The sequence below is a fragment of the Haliaeetus albicilla genome, chromosome 2 (genome assembly GCF_947461875.1).
Source record: "Haliaeetus albicilla chromosome 2, bHalAlb1.1, whole genome shotgun sequence".
Classification (NCBI taxonomy): domain Eukaryota; kingdom Metazoa; phylum Chordata; class Aves; order Accipitriformes; family Accipitridae; genus Haliaeetus; species Haliaeetus albicilla.
Genome location: NC_091484.1, coordinates 38,748,337 through 38,757,902, shown reverse-complemented (window position 1 = coordinate 38,757,902; position 9,566 = coordinate 38,748,337).

Here is a 9,566-nt window from a genome sequence, read left to right as displayed (position 1 = left end):
TCCAAACCTACTACAAAATTGATCAGTGAAGTCTCATACCCACTTGACATACAGAAGCATTCTTATTTATGTTAAACAGTTAGGAATCTGAACTCTGAGCCCCCAAAAGTTAAAAGCCTTTATTTCAACTATGACTAATATTTTTGGTATTTTAATTTGCATTTAATTGGGACTGATTTTTCAGAGTTAGCGAGCACTTCTGGCCTATGATGGACAACTGAATAACAGGCAATAAAACAGTTTTTAAAACACTGGCCTTAAAGAACTTTTCTGCAGGAAAAACCAGCATGTAATAAAAATACAGTGAGGAAAAGCCATTTCTAGTCCTGTAGCTGAGCCCCAAGGCAACCTTTTAGTTAATATATATATGGCAAAAACAGATTTGTATGATTTTTTACAGTTTGTATGCGTAATATAGTGGAGATAGCTTTGTACTTTAATTCACATTTGCCCCAACAAGACCCAAGTTGACACAGCACTGAGTCTTTGGCACTGGAGATCTGAAGGCAAGGCTGCAATGTAGCATGGCCCTGGAGCCACTAGTTATTCAGCTCTGGATCTTAAAGGAAGTTTTGGGGGAGAACAGGAGAAAATGAAAAAAACCCCAAACATAACTAAACTAACTTTGCATAGAAGTTGTTCCCCTAGGGCATGAAGAAGAAACTTTAACTATGCCAAGAAAAGAGAAGGAAACAAGCCTGAAATGTACTCGATAGAGTCAGGCCAAAACAGCGGCAATTCCAAGTAATGAAACAGGTGCAAATGAAAATTGGCAATTGGCACCGAGCCACTCTTGTAATGAGTCAGCACTGAAGTCGCTACTACGGCCAGTGCTTTGCCACTCTTGAGTAATAAGCTTTGTTCGGGGAATGTCAGCTCAATTTATTACACGTAGATTAAATTTTATTTTCTATTACATTGACAAATTATATACAGACAGGCTTAAGAAAACCTCCTTTGCTGTTAACATACACTTATTCATGTTTCTTATACCTGCAGTTCAAAAAAGGCTGACGGTCATCAGAATTGTTGAATTATTACTAATTATGATTATATTTGTAAGATAACAGAAACAACATTCCAAAAACATATATGAGCACTTGATTTCCATCGCATTAGGGAAAATATCTAAACACTTAAAATACATACTCTAATGTTTAAAAAGCAACTCAGAAAAACAAAGTTGGAGTTTACATGCAGGTCCTATACAAAAAGTTCAAATGTTTAAAATACCCCAACATTAGGCACGATTTACATGCTCAGCTAAAATGTAGAGCAGTCAACAGGTCATTTACTTCTAACATGCTGTAAAACAAGGTGTAAATAAATTAAATGAACTTGCCTAATAGCTAGGGTAACACCAGAAGTAAAATAGTGCCATTTCGCAGGAAAGGAGCACATCAAACAGATTCTTTACAAGACACTGAATCCACTTAAGTATGCTGACTCTGGCATATTGTACTACATGCCATTTTCAACTTGTCAGTGGGCTAGCAGCTTTCTTCCTCTCCCTGTCCAAATCTTCAGCATTTTGAAACTTAAAAAATATTCAGTTTGCAAAAGCTTTCTTGTTAGATTTTTGTCTGTTTTTCCACTATGATAGTGCTTCTTGTTTGTGCCTACCTGCATATTTGTCACTCTTAGTGAACGTTGAGCCCACTGACTGATTTGAATTGAATTTGAAAGATCAAGATCAGAAAGATAGGTTGGGTCCTAGCAACTTTATGAAAAATAGAGAAACCCTGGAAAAGCCCACATGAGAAGGCAACTCCTCATACCTGCTCCCACCAAGGGAAAGCTCATGGCAGAGTTTACACCTTCTTAAACAACAAAATCAAGCAGAAAAATCAGACCCATAAGAAATCAGATTTCATTCATTTTTACAGTTACAGAAACACTGTTAATTAAATGCCTGCATGATGGGAAAGGTATCTACAGAGAAGTGTCATTTCCCAAGTCCACCCATACATTAAAGATAGACCCTCAGTACAGTCTCTTATAGAAATGTAACTTAGGTATTATATGGCTCCATATAGCCCTGACTCATCTGTAGTACATTCCCAGTTCTTTCCTTTAGAAAATCAGGATCACATTTAGCATCAGATGAACCAGTATTTTGGAGGGAGCAGGGGAGATCATCCACTGGAAAGCTCTAGCTGGATCAAAATTAACTTTGTTTCTATTCAGCAGTGCAAAATAATCCTATCAAGCTAAAGAACAGACACTCTGGTTTTCTTGGCAGGGGTCTCTTACTGGCTGTCTGAAAGACCCTCCCTATACTCTTCAGGCCTGTGCGCTGACATTCCTGCTAACCGCTGTAGCTGCACCTCCCTCTGTCCCTCAGGGCCACAGAACTGCAAAACCAGTGGCATTTCGTAGGTGGGTGGATAGCCTGGGCAAAAACTTAGGAAATCCCCAAATTTAAAAACACTTGCTTTGCCAGCTGAAATGAAAACAAAAATTTTCACAAAGGGAGAATATTTTAGGAGTGTTTTCAGGCAGTAAAGCAGCTACACATAAATTCTTCTATAATCCTGCCTAGTCTGTGGAAGGTAACAGAGACATAACATCTAAGGAGATGGATGAGATCCTATGTTTAAACTGAAGGTAAAGGAATGCAATGAATGCATGAGGGTGGATTGTTCCTTTTTTCTTTTGTCCCTTTCTTTTTTAATGTAGCTTTCTGGAGAAGGTCACCAGCACAGGATGGGAAAGTCCTCAAGAGTGAAACAAGGATATGCATCTTAACTTCACCATGGGCGAAAGAGTGTATTTTTTGTTGAAAAAGCCAAGTGGTGGCTTTTTGGATGACTGCTACCATGAAGCAAGGCACAGAGATGTCCCTTCTGTAGAAAATGGAAATTATGAAATGGTGCTATCCCACAGAAGGACTGACAAAATGTGGCTTTTGCTCTAGAGAAGAGACTCCTAAGCACACTTTCAAAGGCAGTTAAAATGGTGACATTACTATCCTTAACAAAGAAAAATTAAGAAACGTAATTGCTGAGTATGTTTCACAGCATATCTGTATAGCTGAGTATTTTCACCATAAATGAAGTCAAGGATGTCTGAAGAGGTTGAAAGTATGCACTTATACTACAAGAAAGTAGTATAAAATGTCTTTAAGTCCAAAGCCAACAGCTTAAGGTAGAGTACGAGCATGTGGCTGTTGCTGCTTTTAATAGGCAGAAGTTTAATGATACTTGTTTCTGCCTTGCTGTTCTCCTAATTTGACAGCAAGACTGAAATGGTAATCATGTTTGGGAGACCTGAGGTAGCGTTCGGTGAAAGCACAAGTAGTAAAGAAATAAGAGAAACATGACATTAAATCATTCTTTTTTGTGTACTTATCTGTAAGATCTTTCTTCATGTCACATATAATTGCTTTAAGTATTGATTCATCATCTGCTCTCCAATATTAGTAATTCTTGAAATACAGTCTTCGGTTTCAGTGAAATTCAAGTTATAATTTAAAGTAAAAGCTGCTGCTTTATTTTCAGGAGAGACACAAGTCTTCTATAATGCCTACTCTTAAGTCATTTCGGTTTTTACCATCACCTTGTTTTTTTCCAATATTATTGGAAGATCTATATTTGTGTTATAAAATATAATTTAAAATATGTATTGAACACATTTTAAACAGCAACTGCAGTACAGGAACATACACAATACAGAAATATTTCTTCAAGTCAACAAAAAAAAAAATACATGAAAAGTCAGAAAAATGCAGCTTATATTTACAAAGAGCACTTTACTTTTCACCTTCCGTCTTCACCTTTCACTACCTAGTGGGGTTTTTTTGACATACATGGACAGCAACTAAAGGAGGTGGAAAAGTGCTAATGTCCTACTAAAGACAGCCTCTTTTGAGCAGAACATAGAAGACCATCTGTTGTATTTTCTGTTTATTTTGCTTTATTCAGTAGCATCTGAAGAAACATTATTGTAAGCAAATCTACCTCATCTGCAAAAAATGTTTACATTCCCTAATGAATGCTCACTTATGGCAAAAGAGTTCTTAGCCATTTCCAGTCTGAGCATATTGGACCATCTAAAATAACATTTCTCTTCAGTAAAATACAAAGACAGGTTGGGCTGAACATTTGTATCTACGTTAAGGTATTAATAACACCATCACTTTGTTTATAACAGGGATTTTTATAAGCATCACTTTTTCTCCTTGGAAGACACTATCAAAATAGAGATCTAAATCAAACCCTTGAAATAAAAAGTAAGGGCATCTACAAGATATTGCAGTCCCTTAGTCTCCGAAGGTCTTGGAGATGCAGAATCAGCAGTGATTCTGTATTATGAGACAGGCAAGTCCCACTTGGATGTGGTTCATGTGAGTGCTCAAGGTACCCCATGCACTGCAGTGAGTATGCTCAATTTCTCAGCACATGTACCATAGCTGTTTTCTGGATGTACTGAATTGCTGATGGTAAGACATCTGGAAAAACATCTGATTGTCAAAGACACCAGTTCTAAATAATGGAGCTTAGGTGTCCTTACAAAGTATAGGGTCTATTCCCTATCAAGTATATGGAGCTCTTTATGAATACTAAGCATTTTCACCAATAACGTACAATTTAGATATAATTTCCACCTAGATACATTCCACAGTAAAGGCCTTTTAATGGACTACGAAGAATGAATATCATAAGAATATGAGAAGGCTGTTTTGGGTGACAAGTTATATTCAGCTCAATTCCTAGAATTCACATTAGGAGCCTCTAAAACACATTTTCATTCCTCAACATTAAGAACACACTGAATCAGTGTATCAAGAAGAATCAACTCAACTGCCAGTGCAATTGCCACAGGGAATTGTCTCCATCATTGCAACACAATATATTTGCCTGGGCATATCACACTAACTCACTATCTCACTACATTTAGCAGAAGAGACTGCCAAATTACTGTTTAATTCAGTGAAGATACAGATCTAAGCAGCCTATTAAGATCTTTGCTTTGACTTATGGTCTGATTTAAAGTGACAATTCAAATCTGCTCTTGTATAACCATAAAATAATGGGATATTAATAATACAGTTTATGCATTTCATGCCAAGCTAAATTTTAAGCATATTATCAAGATGCGATGAAATATTTAAAAATTAAAGTGGAATGATAAACGAGGAGGCTGGAGAAAGGTAACTAAAGCATACAAGTTTTAAACTGTCCTTTTCCTGTGTACATTGTCAAACTTTGTTATGGGTAAATGCAATAAACCAGCCATATTTTACCCCTCAATATTAAACAAGAGTATCCAAGCTACGACAGATCATTTATACACTTTTCACTCTGTGTATTTCAAATGCAGTGCCAAGCACTGTCTCCTTCCAAGCCTTGATAGCAGATGCTGAAATGAAGGCAAGAGTATTAAAAAGATTATTCAAAAATAGAGATGGCACAAGTTCTAAAATATAAGTGCTCCAGAGCTCCCATGTTGGAATACAAAATCTTCATAAGGCTTCTTATGTAGTTAAGAACTGGAAGGAGGGTAAATTAATGAGTTTCCAAAAAACAGTGAAGGGACAAGACATGAGAGAGAAATTGGGGGCTGGAAGCCATATTATGATTCAGGCTATCTCTAGCAACACACATGCAAGTGTGAATGCAAGCAACTTGCAAACACCACTTAAATCCAAGTCGTGATTAGAAACTGAAGCCAGAAGTATTCATTGTGTTAGAACATCCTCATTTTGAATTTTTCCTGAGTCTATCTGGCAACAGGGGATTTTTTCTTGTGATGCCAATAGACAAGCAAATCCACATCTAAAATATTCCACAGGCTGAGCTGGCAGTGGAGAAGATTAGACCCAAGAGCATTTATGGGAAGATCAAAGTCAGTCCTTAGGGTGTGATCATAGGATAGTGACGATAGGACTAGTACTGGTCAATAACTATCACCCTTCAAACTTCTGCCCTGCTTGAGCCTGACATTGACCCATGTGCCTTAAAGGTATAAATTTACCTTCTCCAACAGTTCTTCAACAGGAAATTCTGGAAACTGGTGAGACACTTCAGCTCCTGAGGGCAGTTCATTCTTTTTCCTCTGAAAAGCATCCAGACAACTGCATGTCCCCTCCCTAATCCTGCTCGGCATTTGAAACTTAATGGGAAATTAAGTTTGAGAAATGAGAATCTTCCACCTGTGAAGAAATACAAATCCTCACTCTCCACAGCAGTCAGACTGTGAGCCTTGAACCGAGTCAGCTTTTAGACAGCTCAAGTTTCGTTCCATGTTATGTACCACATGGGAATTCCTTTTTAAAAGGAGAACATGCAGTGAAGATATCTGTAACTACTGGCTATGATTTTTATTAAAGCAGAGTAAATGTTTAATCCAAAATGAATCTTTAAAATCTATGCAAATGAGGTTGCAAAGTCCTTGTTGTACAAGGTAGGCTCTTTTTTTTCAATATTGCAGGCATACACTGTGACTACTGCAAATATCAGAGCATGAAAGCTCTCCTTACAATGCCCAGATTTGGATACATAAAAATTTTCACCACTCTCACTGAATGAGAACAAATTTAATAAATCACTGAAATTCACTCTCAGAAGGCTATGTTTCAAAACTGTCTTGTGCAAAGCATCCAGTCAAAGCTGTACAAATAGACCTTACGTATTCTTCAATCTGCCCTAGAGAGTTTAACAGAATTTATTTATTATATTCTAAAACTTTTCAATACACTTATGTTTGCTAGGCCTGTTTTTCCATTCTCTAAACCGGCAAACTTTCAGGTCAAGGAACTTTCATGACTGATTTTGCAACACTAAATGATTTCAAACCAAGTAGGGCTTTGGAGATGTATGGTTATGATTAAAAGCGGCAATTCCTACGAACCATATGAAAAGCATACTGTGTTAATATCATCCTACACCCCTCTGCTGTTTTATTCCTTGTACCTTTATAACAATTTTTTTATTATTATTAAAAATGTATTACGGCAAGGAGCAACTGTTAGCACAAAGTAGAATTTTAAAACAAGGGTGGAAATCCCAATGCAATAGGAACAGGCTGTATATATAGTGGTTTTGTTTAAAATGTATGTAGTGAATAATGCATGATAAAAGATTTAGAGTTTGTTGTTTGTTTTTTTGTTGTTGTTGGGGGTTTTTTGTTTGTTTGTTTGCTTTTTTACAGTAGGCTTTCCATGCTTGTATATCACAGTCATTTGTTATAGACGTCTGGACACTGTACTGATAGCCTGTCAAGATTTTGATGACAGAATAAAATCAAAGGAAGGAATTATAGAAAAAGATCAGTCTAGACCTCAGTATAATGTGAAGCTCCTAGTCACCATTAGTAGTATAAATAGCTCCCATATGAATCCTTTGGATACAAATCGGTCAATCACTTAAAGCCACCTAATTTCTATCCACCACGCACTATGTAATAATATCCTTTTGCAAGTACAATCTTTTGTGAAGTAAGCTTTATAAAGTGGCTATCATATATCATACAGACAAGCAAGCCAAGCTCTGGAGATGCAATTGTGTAAGTTACCCAAAATTTAGAAACAAATTAGATGCAGAGGTGAGAACAGCATACAGGTCTTCTGCTTCTACTACTCGGCTTGCAGTGCTCAGTGGAACAGTATATGCTGCTCCAGGGATGCACAGATGAGTAGCCTCTACCTAAAAGTCATCTCAAAATTTCCACTCAAAACACAACTGAAATCCTTTTTAGCTGTGAGTTCAGCAATTCCCTGCTGATTTCAGTCTTTTATCAGACTTTCTGGAGTCGTGGTGGCCTGGGTTGCCAAGCGCTCAAGTGCCTATGCAGAGAAAGAGGTTTCCTCCTCCCTATTCAGATGAGGGAGGTCTGAAGTAGCATTGGACTTCAAGGAGTATTTCCAAACCAGACTGGGATTTTGCCCAGGAACACTTTGCAAAGTGCTGTCTGTGCCATCTCCCCATGGCACCTAGAAACCGTCTTACCTCTCGTCACATCCCACTTCTTTGTCCTCCCTTTCTGATCATCAGTGCCTTCCTTCAACAGAGATTTTCCATTGTCTCTAAGGAACAGTGTTTCATTCCAAATTTCACCTCCAAATGTTCATTTTTTCTGCCCTCACATTCAACTCTGATCCTTGTTTGCATCACTATCGGAAAGCAGAATTGTAGCATATTGCAAACATTCCTTTCACCTTCAATTTAGTCATTTTCATTGATGTCCTCAATTTACAGTTCAGGCACAGGAGATTCAGGCCTGCCATTCACCTTGGAGTTTGGTTAATAAGGAACCTTCACCATGACCCAGTCCTCAGAAATACATCACTGAGGTTTAACTGCATTGATATAGATATATGGGTGTGTTTCCCACTGCCAATACATAAAGATTGAACACTGAAATAAAGAAGCCATGCCATTTCCGAGGCTGGCAGGGTCCATTCTTAGAGATACATGATCTAGCAGGAATCCCCTCTCTTCCATTTCCTGCACGTTTTAATGTATCTATCACACCCTACAGCAATACAATCCAGATGTCTTCTTGAAGACCTCCGTATACCACTCCATACAACCTGAAGAATGATATTGGCTCCAGCTTTTGTTGAGGGAGTTCCTGGCAGCAAAACTCCTCGTTCTGTTGTCTCCTTCGCAGCCACGCAAAGATATGGACAATTCCACTGATAAACTACATGCTATTCTTGCAAAAACATCACTATGCAATGGAAAAAGTGAAATCCAAATAAGCTAAAGCAAGGGAGAAGACAAAACCTATTACATATGCTCCATAGAGGGAGTGGCATTAGCAGTCTGCACCTATGTAACATTCCTGCTTGCCTAGCCAAAAAAAAAAAAAAAAAAAAGTGTCTATTTTATTTTTAAACAGATGCCTTCAAAGCATTTTTCCAATCCCTTTTTCTACTGAAAATTGAGACACTGTGGAGTCTCCAGAGCTGTTGAAATTAAGGCATCACTAAATCCAGAGAAGTAAAAAATTAAGAAACAGAAGTATTTTTTGTCAGACTTCCTTAAAGGTTTTATTATTTTTATTAATACTCCTTTAAATGCACTAACTGATTTTTTGAGAAAAATATTTCTGTCTAAAGCTGCTCTCTTCTTTTAATTAAGATCACAGACCTAGAAAGATTCACATTTCAGGAGGGATGCTACAAGCCTAAAACTTTCCTTAAAAACAGAAGAATGTATCGCCCTTGCCACAACGAAGGCTAATGCTATCCTGGGCTGCAGGCAGGTGCAGGACTGAGGGAGGTGATCCTTTCCTTCTACTTAGCATTGGTGAGACAACCGCAGTGCTGGGTCCAGGTCTGGACTCCCCAGTTCAAGTGAGAGCTGCTGGAGAAAGTCCAGTGAAGGGCCGTGAAGGTGATGAAGGGACTGGAGCATCTCTACTCCGAGGAAAGGCTGAGAAGCTATGACTTTTTAACCTGCAGGAGAAAAGGCTCAGGAGGATCTTATCAAGGTGTATAAATACCTGAAGAGAGAGTGCAAAGACAACAAAGCCAAATCTTCAGTTGTGCCCAGTGAAGCAACTGGCACAAACTGAAACACAGGAGGCTCTGTCTGAACATCAGGAAACACTGTCACTGT